A 13971-nucleotide genomic window follows, 5' to 3' on the forward strand; every position below is an offset into this window, starting at 1 on the left:
ATCATGCAGAGGAATGGGTTCAATTACCACAACATGTAACAGTTGAATCGTTGTTGTCCTAATGTAGTAAAAGAGAGAAAGAACGAGAGAGTGGGATTGTATCCAGATGCTCAAAGGGGGGTTTGCTTGCCTTGCACTTCTAAAGATAATAAAGCTCTTCATCGGTGTCATCGAACTCGTCATCAGAACAACATCTACCGAGAGGGAACAAATACCGACAAACAAGAAAGTACACAATCAATGCAATGCAACAATATGATGTATAATCATGTCATGGCAATGTGATGTTCGCTGAGCTAATGCCACTAGCAACACAATTAAATGAAGTTATTTTGAACCAAAGGTTCAAATTCAAACTCCACATGTGGTTATTTAAATGCCATTAATTTGATTTGTCCTAGACAACAGCCATAAGTTGTTCTAACATGCATGAAAATGCCATAAACATATTCTTTGAATTTTTCTGATAATTTTTCATATATAAATTATTTCATTTGGAGTTACAGTTGAATTTATATGATTTTTCAAAGTTTAGGTTATTTTCTGGAATTAATAAATCATTTCTGATTTATTTAAAACTCCAAAAGACATTTACTGCGTCAACACTATGTCACGGTGACATCATCCAGTCAACAGGGTTGTACGGGTCAAACCTGACAAGTGGGACCCGCATGTCATTGACTCATTTCACTAACAATGTGATTATAACTAATTTTGACACTAACCTAAATTAGTCAGGGGCCGGAGTCCACTTGTCATAGACTCGGAGGAGTCTAATGGTGGTCGAACTGGGTCAAAAAGATCGGTGGCTCGCTGCCGGTGAGAGCCGAAAGGGCGGAGTGCATCGGAAATCACCCATAGGTGATGGTTTTGGGCGTGGAGAGGCTCTACAAGAGCTTCTGCTCGCGCACAACTGATGGGGCGGACGGCAGGAGCTGGGGTGGCCGGTAGCGGCAACTGCAGCGAGCGAGATGGCGGCCGGAGTGTGGTGGTGACGCGAGCGCGAGGTTAAAACAAGGGGGCGAGCAAAGTGAGTAGCGGAGCAGCAACTATGGTGCTCCAGGAGCACAATGAATAGCAGCACAGGTCGAGGGAGGCTCGGCAGAAGCAGGTCCAGCGGCAGGCAGGCGGCGAGCTACGGCCATGGTGGTGCAGCTAGCCAGGGAACGGGCCAGAGAGGGATATATGAGGGGGAACACGCCGGGGCTCACAGCGAACTCGACGAGCGCGAGGGCGAGGTCGGGGATGCACTATCGACGACGAATCAATTGCGGGGATCACCGGACAGGAGCGGCGAGGAAGCCGGCGGGGACGATGTTCTGCTGCTCCTGGGCTTGCGTACGTCGAGGATGTAGGGTGGAAACCCTATGGACGATCTTTCATGAAATGGAGGGATCCCGCAAAGAACATGAAGAACATGACGGGAAACAAGAGGAATCACTCAAATCAACGAGAAACGGTCACACATGTGCTAGATCCATGAACACAAAGAGAGATACACGATCCAAAGTCAACAAAGGACGACGCAAATGGTAACTAGTTCATCTTTGTGCGGAGGCATTGAATCCGCGAGGGATCCTCCATAGAGGTCGCGGTCTCTCTCAATGGAGTAGAACCACAAGGATGAGCAAAGCTATATCACTAAAATGAGCTAAACCTATGCCGACCCTAAGTAGAGGAAGGGGAAGGAGTATATATAGGCTAGTACACAAAGGATTAGGTGAGGAGGGGATACATGGGCCTCTGTCCTGACTGTGCACGTGCAGGTGCGGGACGTCCGGACGCTCGCGGGGGTCCGGATGTCCGGAGGGCTTCGGACTTCCATCATTTTTCTTCTAGACATGTGGCACTAGATTTCTGGTAGGCGTCGGATGTCCGGTAGCTGGAAGTTGTCGGACATCTGATGGTCGTCGATCGCCCGACTGTTGTAGACTTGGTAGTTGTTGTCCTTCTGGTCGGATGGGGTGGGTGCGTCAGATGTCCGGTGGACACCGGTCGTCTGGGCGCTGAAAGTGTCAGACGTCCGGTGGCTTCCGGTCATCCGGCTGCTGTAGACCCTGCAGCTTCATCTTCTTCCATCTTCGCTTCCATGCTTCCCTTGCGGATGGTGTAGTCGTTCCTTTGCGCTCGCACTCCTCCTCGTCGCCCGTGAAGCTCCGACAATACCTATGCATGCACATGAGTGGAGTGTCAAGTAGTATACCATGCTCGAAGGGGTCAAGTGAGCACGTGTGAAGGAGATGATTCACCTTTTATGTATGTGAAGTAGATGTCATACGTGCAACTTGCAGAATGGGCTCTTGACATGGTGATGTCCGTAGGATGCTCCACATCATCTCCCCCCCCTTGGGAAATATCTAACCTCGGATCGAAAACCAAATCACCATGGGAAAGAGATGGCTTCGCCGTGTAGAAGTGGACGTTCACCAAGTACTCATCATCTTCAAGCTCGCAATGGGCACTCTCCAATGTCGCACCATCTAGTGATTCCTTCGAAAGGAGTAAGGACAACAAACACTTGGGAAAACATATGTGGATAGCGTTACGACAAAACCAAGCATTTGAGAGGTGATTCACCCAACAAGTGTTATCATCGAGCATAGCATATGGTGTGAAAAAGGATTGTGACATGGGATGTAAGCACATAAATTCAGCACAATGAAGGACATCATGGAAACAAGCATGCAAATGTGAGGTAGCGATGCAAATAAGTGTGACAAGAGAATAAGAATCTACCTCAATGTCATAGCAAGCATGCATAAAGCGCTCAACAAACGGTCTATGGTAGGCATAGGAAGCATTCAGAACACCAAATAAAATGAAGTGTCTAAACACATGGTTCAAGTGCTAGACAATCCAAGCATAATGTGCATAGGGTGTAGTGAATATAGTGTGGCACTCACCACAATAGAAAGAGCAATTGTTTATCATGTGTGAGGCAATCAAGTCAATCATGTGACACGCAATGGTACATGGCCTATGTGAAGAAATGACATTGTTGCAACCAAACATATGAGAGGAGCAAGTTATCCAAGAACTGGATGCAACACAAAAGGTATATATGTCATGAAGCATGGCAATGTGGCAATGATAAGTCGAAGCGAGATCTCTAGCATGTGTGCAATATGTCAAGGTGAAAGCAACACATGAAGTTGGATCCACAATATTCATGCTCATGGTTTGGGGGTTCTCAAAAGAGAAGGATATCACCTTGAAAGTATGTCCTTGTGCGTCCTTCACAATGCCGAAGTACAAGCAAGCGCGATGTAGAATCGTCGTGGTAGAAGGTAGTTGACTCTCAAGGGCTCGAATGGTCAACTCACGTGAAGTGGAAGTCGACACGAAGTCCAAGTTTCCTACACATAAACACAACAAAGCAAAGAACGTATTTGCATGGTAGATAAACACCTCATCCATCATGATGGTTCTCTTCTCCTGCACATAACCATTAGAAGCACAAGTGCATGAATAATATGATGCTACAATGGCGATATTCATGGCACTAGGTATATGGTGCAAAGAAGAAAGACAAGCACGCTTCACAACAAATATGTCAAAATCTCCAAATATATGCGAGAATTCTATGGGGGCAATCTCATAAGCAAGACTAAGAGCATTGTTGCACTCAATACATGGCAAATCATCTAGCATGAGAGAGGAAACACATGGAGATATATAACAAGAAGCAATAACAATCATGTGCAAAGCATGTAGATGGTTGTCATCAACCGCATGAAATGAGAAAGTATGAATCATCAGTGATACAATAAGGAAAGCAATCATAGTAATCAAGTCGTGCAAAGTAGTGGAGCAAAGACTCAACACACTAGAGGAAATCATGGAAATCTTGTCATGTGAGCAAATAGTAGGTATAGGTAATGCACAAGACATATCATAAGCATGAACACAAATCATGGTCAAAGTATCATCATAGGAATGAGTCACAAAAGGAACATGGCAATAACAAGTACTAGAACCAATCATCATGTGTAATGCAAAGAATGGGAAATGATTGAGCATATCATGCAAAGTGAACATGGCAATATGGGCAAACGATATATAATGGACAATAACCCATAATTATGTGAGGGCCATTTAGAAGAGATGCACAAAGTCTTTATGCAAGGGAGTGGTGGTAAGGACAATCCACGGGATCCCAAGTCACCGTTCTCTCTAGAGCTCATTTCATCAACTCATGGGCTTGCGAGGTTGACAAGTATTCATGGGTACCTACACCAAAGAGACACAAAAAAAGAAATTTTGTGCGTGCTAAATGTACACATCATCCATCATGATGTGTATGTGCATGTGTGAGTTAGCACACGATAAGCATCGCTCAAAGAAATTTGAAGGATGGTATATGAACATGTCATCCATCATGAAATAATAGTTGTTATGTATGAGACAATGGGGACACAAATTGAGCGGGCAAGTATGTGGCACAACAATAGCATTATCATTCATGGGGAGCATATTGTGCACATAATTATTGGGATCATGCAATGGATGGGATTGATCAAAATCTCCTAACATGTATGAGGAAACTATGGGGGTCTCCTCATGAACAATATCGGAAAACATCATATGGAGAAAATGGACCACATCCAAAACAATGCATATCCGAAGCTAGGTGGTCATGGCATGACGTATGATTGAAATGATGCAAATGGAGAATATCAATATCATCGCAAGAGAAAGAAATGCCAATAACCATGGGCTTGTCATCTATGCCATATGTGCAAATTGGGTTTATTTTAATGGCATATGCATAGTCACTGTGATGAGATTGCAAACATGACATATGGTTGATATCATGCATAGCATATGACAATTGATGTGACCGAGAGAATCATCGCAAGAAATCCTGTGCAACATGGCATCACAACTAATAGACTCCACATGGCAATCATCAAACTCATTAAAATGGGTAAATCATTGATGCGGCTTGAACTACTTAGGTATTTCTCCAAAGAGGAAGGGATGATGCAGCATGACTACGGTAGGTATTTCCCTCAGTGATGAGACCAAGGTTATCGAACCAGTAGGAGAACCATGCAACATCACGTAAACGGCACCTGCACACAAAGAATAAATACTTGCAACCCGACATAAAAGAGGGGTTGTCAATCCCTCCCGGGTAAAAGGATAGGTAAAATTGTAGTAGATTGGATAAATAAATCTCGCGGGAACGCGAGATAAAATAAATAACAATAAATTGTAGCAAGGTATTTTTGGGTTTTTGGATTAATAGATCTGAATATAAAAGCAAATAAAAATAGATCTCAAAGTAAAATATGATAAAGAAGAGACCCGGGTGAGGGAGTCCTGGACTAAGGGGTCCTCGGGCGTCCGGCCTGTTATCCATGGGCCGGACTAATGGGCTGTGAAGACATGAAGGCCGAAGACTGCACCGTGTCCGGATTGGACTCTACTTGGCGTGGAAAGCAAGATTGGCGACCCAAGATTCCTTCTTATGTAACCGACTCCATGTAAACCCTAGATCCCCTCGGTGTCTATATAAACCAAAGGGGGTAGTCCGGAAAGGACACCATATATACTCATTACCATACCCACATAGGCTAGACTTCTAGGGTTTAGCCATTATGATCTTGTGGTAGATCCACTCTTGTAACACTCGTATTCATCAATATCAATCAAGCAGGATGTAGGGTTTTACCTCCATAGAGAGAGCCCGAACCTAGGTAAACATCGTGTCCCCCGTCTCCTGTTACCATCAATCCTAGACGCACAGTTTGGGACCCCCTACCCGAGATCCGCCGGTTTTGACACCGACATTGGTGCTTTCATTGGGAGTTCCACTGTGTCGTCGATGAAAGGCTCGATGGCTCGCCTTGTCATTAAAGACAACGTTACCGCGGGGGTAGTTTTGGCCCTAGGCCAAATCCTCTGGTTTTGCAATTTTACTATGATAGCCCATTCGGCTGTAGAGCCGACGATGACCTCTCAGGCCATCGAAAATCCCCTTCGCATCAACTACGAGCACTCCGAGAAGATGGATCCGGTCGAGTTTTCGTCCTTAAATGAGCTCCTAGATCGCATTGCCGCTTTGGGAATCGCCACAGATTACGATCAGATCGGGCCTAAAACCGATCAGGGAGAAACCGAAGCTCCACTTGTCACCCACGAGATCGCGACAATCCTGGAGCAGGATGGCGAGTCTTCTTCTATATCGAAGACGGACTATGTTCGGGTCGCCGTTCATAAAGAGCCGGATACTCACCCCCGAAAAGGCGCAACCAGCCCTCTGAACATAGCATCGGACGGCGGCTCCAAACAATCAGAAGATATTCCGGAACCCAGACTGTCTAGTCCGGAAGGTCGTCGGCCTCTGGACAACCGGTTAGGTCAGGGTTTGGATGGCGGGTGGGGAGAAAAATTCCCAAACATCTGTTTCTAGCTCGAATCGGACATAGTTCGTCTGTGAGTCCTTCTCCAAGGACAAATTCTTTGAAGATTTTAGCACATCGCCCGAAGGTGAGTGCTGGAAAACGTCAGCAACGCTGAACTCGAAGATCGATAACCGATCTAGCTCGGTGTCCGCAGGCGTGCACAGTCCGGAACTTATAGCCGGAGACGAGTCCGGAGTTCCGTCAAGGCGAACATTGCAGGGCGTCGAGTCCATGTATGGCTCCAACACCGCGGACTCTGAGGTCTCGGATGGCTCGATCTGCTTCGGTTCTAAGGTCGTTGCAGCTGCAGGAACAATCTCCTGGGTGTGATACGATGACGGATTTAAGTCACGTTCATCGAGATTAGGGGGAGCGATCGCCACGGGCTCAAATCCCTCGAAGATCGAGTCTCCACAGATATCCGCGACGTATTTCAAGCTTCCGAATTCGACCTGATGGCCAGGGGCGTAGTTGTCGATCTACTCCAAATGGCCGAGCGAGTTGGCCTGCAGTATGAAGCCGCCGGATATGAAGATCTATCCGGGGAGGAAGATTCCTCCCTGGACAACGTCATTATTGACGATTGAAGGGGCCATCGAACCTTTTGTCGACGACACAGTGGAACTCTCAATGAAAGCACCAATGTCGGTGTCAAACCGGCGGATCTCGGGTAGGGGGTCCCGAATTGTGCATCTAGGATCGATGGTAATAGGAGACGGGGGACACGATGTTTACCCAGGTTCAGGCCCTCTTTATGGAGGTAAAACCCTACGTCCTGCTTGATTGATATTGATGAATATGAGTGTTACAAGAGTGGATCTACCACGAGATCGTAATTGCTAAACCCTAGAAGTCTAGCCTATGTGGGTATGGTAGTGAGTATATGTGGTGTCCTTTCCGGACTATCCCCTTCGGTTTATATAGGCACTGAGGGGATCTAGGGTTTACATGGAGTCGGTTACATGAGAAGGAACTTTCGGTCGCCAAGCTTGCCTTCCATGCCAAGTAGAGTCCAATCCGGACACGTTGCATTCTTCGGCCTTCATGTCTTCACAGCCCATCAGTCCGGCCCAAAGGATAATAGGACGGACGCCCGAGGACCCCTTAGTCCAGGACTCCCTCAGTAGCCCCTGAACTTGGCTTCAATGACGAGGAGTCCTGCGCGCAGATTTGTCTTCAACATTGCAAGGTGGGTTCCCTTCTTTCCGAACTCGAAGATAGTCTTCGGATGCGATAATTGTATCCGGACTTGTCACACACACCATATATAACCGCACAGAGAATATATATTCTTACACGAGTCTAATATGTTGATAGTTTTCTTCCAACACAACATTACGTCTGTCCGGTTATAATTTCGAACAATTTTTATTCTGCCGCTCAACGTTTTGAGACGCGGTTGCCATTGGAATGTCTTGTCAAAGCAGAGATCATGTCCCCTTATCGCGGGATTCTCATCAATGCGGGCATGGGTAACTCAACCGTGCTGACCCTTGGGAATAGGCGAATTTTTAGGACGAGCGGGGAGGCACTTCTTATTCGCGGCCTTTATAAGGGGATAAGAACATTCTCCCTTCACACACATCCTTCTTCATCTTCAGTCCTTCCGTCCTCGAGCTCTAGCTCCCAAGCTTTTAGCTTTTCCTCTTTCGAGAAGGCACTCCAATCATGTCCGGATCCGGAGCTGGAGGCAAGTGGATGGCCTCCTCTGTTGAGAAGAAGAACATCACGGAGCCTCGAGAAGCCGGCTATTTAGCCAAGGAGATTGCTCATCGACTCCCAGCAAAAGGGCAAATCGTCCCTACCCCCGAGCCCCATGAGAGGGTTGTGTCTCTCACACACTTCGTCCGCGGGTTGGGATTCCCTCTTCATCCATTCATCCGTGGATTGATGTTTTACTATGGGTTGGACTTCCACGATCTGGCCCCCAGTTTTATCCTTAACATCTCCACATTCATAGTTGTGTGCGAAGCCTTTCTCCGCATCCCACCTCACTTTGGCCTATGGCTGAAGACTTTTAATGTAAAGCCAAAGGTGGTGCATGGCCAGCAGGCCGAGTGCGGAGGTGCCATGGTGGGCAAGATGCCCAATACCACCTGGCTCGAAGGCTAATTTGTAGAGACGGTGAAGGGATGGAAATCAGGGTGGTTCTACATCACCGAGCCGCGCGACGCCAACTGGGCGGCAGCTCCCAAATTCCGATCCGGAGTCCCAATGCGGCTTACCTCATGGCAAGAGAAAGGCCTGACCTGGGGATATTTCAAAGAGATCACGGGGCTCCAAACGTGCCTCCAGAATATGATAACCCGAAAGATCAAGCTCGTTGATGTGATCCAGGTCATGCTTGTACGCCGGATCCTTCTGTGTCAGCACCGGACCTGTTATTTGTGGGAGTTCGATTCGGCCAAGTACCAGACGCTGTTAAGGATTTTCGGCACGATGCACGAAGATATCTGGAAGGTGCTCTTCAAGGGCAGCGAGACACCGCCACCCTTGAACAAGGATCGCGGGCTCAACTTTAAGCGTCAGGCCAATTCGGTAGGCTATCAAGGTATAGTCTTTAAGGACATACTTCGAGGAAAGATACTAAGCCCTCTTATCAATTTCTTTTTCAGGCCTGGGTTGACCTAGTGGGATGGATTAATAGTCTGGCTCCGCTGCCTGAAAGTGGAGAAACCTCACTCCTCACGAAAATGCTATTTCCGGCGCCTTACAACGTACCGGAGAAGAAGGTCAAAACCACGGCCACGGGTACCAGGAGTGGGCTTCGCCGAAGGAGCACCTTGGTCATCTCGTCTGACGATGAGACAGGCCCCTCGGCCGTCAATGATGACGATGTGGAGGGAGGCGACTCCCCTCCCGCGAGAGGAAGGGAGAAAAGGGAGGCCTCCACGAGTTTGGAGGCGGAGGCGCCCAAAAGGGGAAAACGCTCCCTCGCAGATAACTCTGCGTGGGATGTTGACAACAGTCTGGAGCGACCTCGCCGGACCAAGGCTTGGGCCGCCTCGTGAGTACCAGAATCAAAAACATCTGGCCTTCTCGGTCTGTAATATTGATACATCTTAAACCTTGTCATTGCAGTCCGGCACACGATGGCTCCCCGCGATCCTCGACAGAGGATTCGCTGCAATCGAAGGAGATGGCTAGCATGTCTCCACCACCTGCCCATTCCATCTCACCCAAGGGAGATGATGAGGTGGCGTCCAAAAAGACTTTCCCAGGCCGGGGGAGATTCCGGAGACCATCAGGTGACGCCCCAGGATGGCTCGTCGGTCGCCGGACATACGGGGGAAAAAGTCCTCACAAGGAATGGTGACGGGGCCCGAGTTCCCTTCGGGCCTCAGCCGAATACCATTCTGGAGATCTACATGGCTCCGGGGTCCAGCGAACGACATTCCCCCCAAGGAGGGAATGTGCCTGTTCCACCGGTGACCTCTGTCCAACCACAGACACCGGATAATCTGCTGTAGGCGCTACAGGGCGCCTCTATCATGGATGAGCATCGTGTTCTTATGGACACGGTAATAGAGAAGGTTCGGTTTGTCAAAAGCAGACTGACCGAAGCCTGCACCAGTCTTTTAACGGGCTTTGAGGTGAGTAATGTGATTGTAGGAAAAATATCGCCGTATAGACAGTAGCCCATGATGCTCTGTTTGGTGTTGAGGAGGAAAAGCCAAACAGAGGATCGAGAATAAATATCGCAGGAGTCTAACATGAGTTGTCTATGTGAATAAGTAGGTATCGCTGCAGGTTGCCATTGCTCATGCTCCGGAAGTGTCCGGAGTGAAGCGGAAGCTGGAGCAGGCCGAGGAGGAGCTCGGCCTTGTGAAGAAGCAGCTGGAAGATAGCCAAGGTATGCAGTAACCTATGGGTATATTTCGAAAAATGAGCAGTCCAGCCGAACTAAAGTGTCATAAACTTTATTAGTGGCCACGACCGAGGTGGCGGCACTTAAGAAGGCGTTAGCCGAGGCCGAGGACAAAGCGGCCACGAAACGCGCCGCGCGTGAGAAGCATAAGGCCTAGGTTGCCGAGGCGCAACGACAACTCTAGGGCGTGATCAAGAGATTTGAGTCCTTGGAGAGCGGTTGTAAGGCCCAGGAGTCCGAACTGGCGGAGGCCTGCCAGAGCGCACAGGATGCACGAGCCGAAGCCCAGGACGCTCTCTAGGAGATTCAGTCAGCTAAGAAGATTACGTCGAGTAAATCTTTCGCTCTGCATAGCAAGTGTGTGTAAGAAACGTTCCTTGTACTTATCCGAATCCAGGTTTTCCAGGGGCGTTTATGGATCTTCCGCGCAGCATATCGGATGCTGCTGAGTATTACAGAGCCGAAGAAGGGATGTCTACTGAGAAGCTATTCTGGTCCCAGTATCTTGGACCCGAACATCCGTTGCCCTTCATTGACCAGCTGAAGCAGTTGGTCGAGCTGCACAAGTCGACGGAGCTAGCCATGAAGGAACTGATAGTCCAGCTGTGGCCTGCTGAGCATGTACCTAGCAGCTATTTCGGACTTGTAAAGCAGCTTGTTGACACTTATCCGCGGCTTGAAACCATGAAGCATTCGGTCTGTATCAAAGGTGCGCGTATGGCCTTTGCCCGCGTCAAGACACATTGGGCAAAGCTAGATGCCAAGAAGCTGATGACCGAGGGACCGCCGAAGGGCAAGGAGCATCGTCGAATCGAGCTCTATTTTGACAGCGTCTTGGAGAGGTCCCGCCTTGTGGCGGAACAGTGTTCGAAGGATATCATTTCCCATGAGAACATTTGTATTATATTGTCATGTAATATGGAGCAGTGATGTTATGTATTATAATGCTTATGATTTACATTTTACCTCCTATGCGGCCGTTTATGAAATCTGAGGGTTGACCAGTCGTCGGCTTCTGCCCCCATGTAGATAGTATAGGGGTGTTCGGGATAAATCTAAACACTCTTTAATCCACATTCTGGTCCTTAAAGGAGGTGTTTAGCGCAACGAACAAGGCAATCAGACTATGCAGCCTTTACTGCCCTCACTTAGCAATAGGAGTTTGACAATTAAAAAGTTTGGCAAATCCCTTGGTATTCGGAAGGCCGAACTAGGGGCGCTATACACGCCTAATCGGAGGGACCGATTCTTCGCGTGAAGCGGAAAAAATCTCTAACGATTTAGAACCTCTTGAACAGCTGACCGGCTCTCGTCACATCATGACAGTCATTTTTCGGCTTTCTCTACTGAGGTGCTCGTCCGGAAGAATCGGGACACAATCGCAGTAGTTCTCCCTTTACTACCCTAGCCGAATTAGCGGAACGTAAGGTAGTAAGTACAGGAGCCGGGAAACCCAACTATAGACCAAAGACATGATTCGGAGTCGATGCAGATACTGCTATAAGTTCGGGGTGCCAAACTATACTATAAAAGTGCTTGGACGTTTTATTGCTGTAGTGTTGGGTGTGATGAAGCCCCTGGCACAGTAATACGTACCATAGGGTACGCATGCAATAAGTAATATTTACAAAGGTGAGAAAACAGGAAAATTAGGTAATAAGCTGACGCCATCATTCATTCACCATTGTGATTTAACTGGTACGCCGAGGCGTACTTTGTGCAAATAATGCGATAAGCAAGTAAAGCTATTCATCATGCTGTAACTAAGGGCGGGCTGCATGAGGGTATGTAAAACAAGTATGGCGATCGTTAATAGAGACCACCTGGGGGTTCCCTTGTATGCCAGAGCTCCTTGCCTCCTTGGTGTGTTCTGCAAACGAGTCGTCCGTATAGACCTCGAAAAGAAAAAAAACCGTAATAAAAAGCAAAAGTAAAGGCGTGTGAATCCCGGTGTCAGTCGAGCCATACAGTGGATTGCAGACGAGTTATGCCTCCGTTGATTCCCATGGTGTTTTGAGTGCGTGGTTTATGTATGTGCGGTATTAGTGCCATTGCCTCATCGTGGCTGGGAAGGAGGTCATATTGCTAATTCGGCTCTTGTCGAGCTGAGCTGTCCTGCTGTAGTGTGGTCCGGACCCTCTTGATGATGTCCAGGGGCTCGGCAGTTGGATTATAATGCTGCTTGAGAAGGCCGCTTGGTACCTCTGCTGCTAGAGCGGCAGTGTGCTCCTCTGTATGGAGGGAGCGTTCCATGTTTCCGTTTACTATGATGATGCCACGTGGGCCGGACATCTTTAGCTTGAGATAAGCGTAATGTGGTACCGCATTGAATTTAGCGAATGCGGTTCGTCCGAGCAAGGCGTGATAGCCGCTGCGAAATGGGACGATATCGAAGATTAGTTCTTTGCTTCAGAAGTCTGAGCAAGGCATTTAATTATTTCCAATAAATTCCATTTGAATTCAATAGTATTCATCATAAAAGAGCCAGTGGAAGAAGTATCGAGCATGGAGCGATTACTGAGAGAAAGTCGAGCATAATTTTTTTGAGTAATAATTTATCTAGAGAGCTCATGATTGGGGCATGACTATAACATTGACTTAAGCCTCCCCCAAGCTTGAGCGATGCTTTCTCCTTCGCGAGGCCAAAAATTATATATATAATTACGATCACGATGAACAAGATGCATAGGATAAAACTTCTGATGAAATTCCAATTTCAATCGGTTGTAGTTCCATGATCCCATATCATCACATAGCCTAGACCATGTCAATGACTTTCCCTTTAAAGATAAAGGGAAGACCTTCTTCTTGATAACATCCTTGGGCATACCTGCAAGCGTAAATAATTCACAAACTTCATCCACATAGATTAGGTACAAATCGGGATGTAATGTTCCATCACCTGTGAAAGGATTAGCTAGCAATTTCTCTATCATACCCGAAGGAATTTCAAAGTAAACATTTTTCAGTAGGTTCAGTAGGTTGAGGAGCAACTCTTTGCTCTACTGGTCGGGGTGAAGATACCCCGAGCAATCCCCTGAAAGGATTATGTTCCATAGTAACAAGTGACAGTAAATATCAGCACACTATATAAATTTTTCCTTACCAAATTCCACCTACCAAAGGCGCTTCACTGGCCGGCAACGGCGCCAGAAAAGAGTCTTGATGACCCACAAGTATAGGGGATCTATCATAGTCCTTTCGATAAGTAGGAGTGTCGAACCCAACGAGGAGCAGAAGGAAATGACAAGCGGTTTTCTGTAAGGTATTCTCTGCAAGCACTGAAATTATCGGTAACAGATAGTTTTGTGATAAGGTAATTTGTAACGGGTAACAAGTAATAAAAGTAAATAAGGTGCAGCAAGATGGCCCAATCCTTTTTTTAGCAAAGGACAAGCCTGGACAAATTCTTATACAAAGGAAAGCGCTCCCGAGGACACATAGGAATTATTGTCAAGCTAGTTTTCATCACGCTCATATGATTCGCGTTCGGTACTTTGATAATTTGATATGTGGGTGGACCGGTGCTTGGGTACTGCCTTTCCTTGGACAAGCATCCCACTTATGATTAACCCATCTTGCAAGCATCCTCAACTAAAAAATAAGTATTAAGGTAAACCTAACCATAGCATGAAACATATGGATCCAAATCAGCCCCTTATGAAGCAACTCATAAACTAGGGTTTAAGCTTC

This window comes from Triticum dicoccoides, chromosome 7A (assembly GCF_002162155.2).
Source record: "Triticum dicoccoides isolate Atlit2015 ecotype Zavitan chromosome 7A, WEW_v2.0, whole genome shotgun sequence".
Taxonomy (NCBI): domain Eukaryota; kingdom Viridiplantae; phylum Streptophyta; class Magnoliopsida; order Poales; family Poaceae; genus Triticum; species Triticum dicoccoides.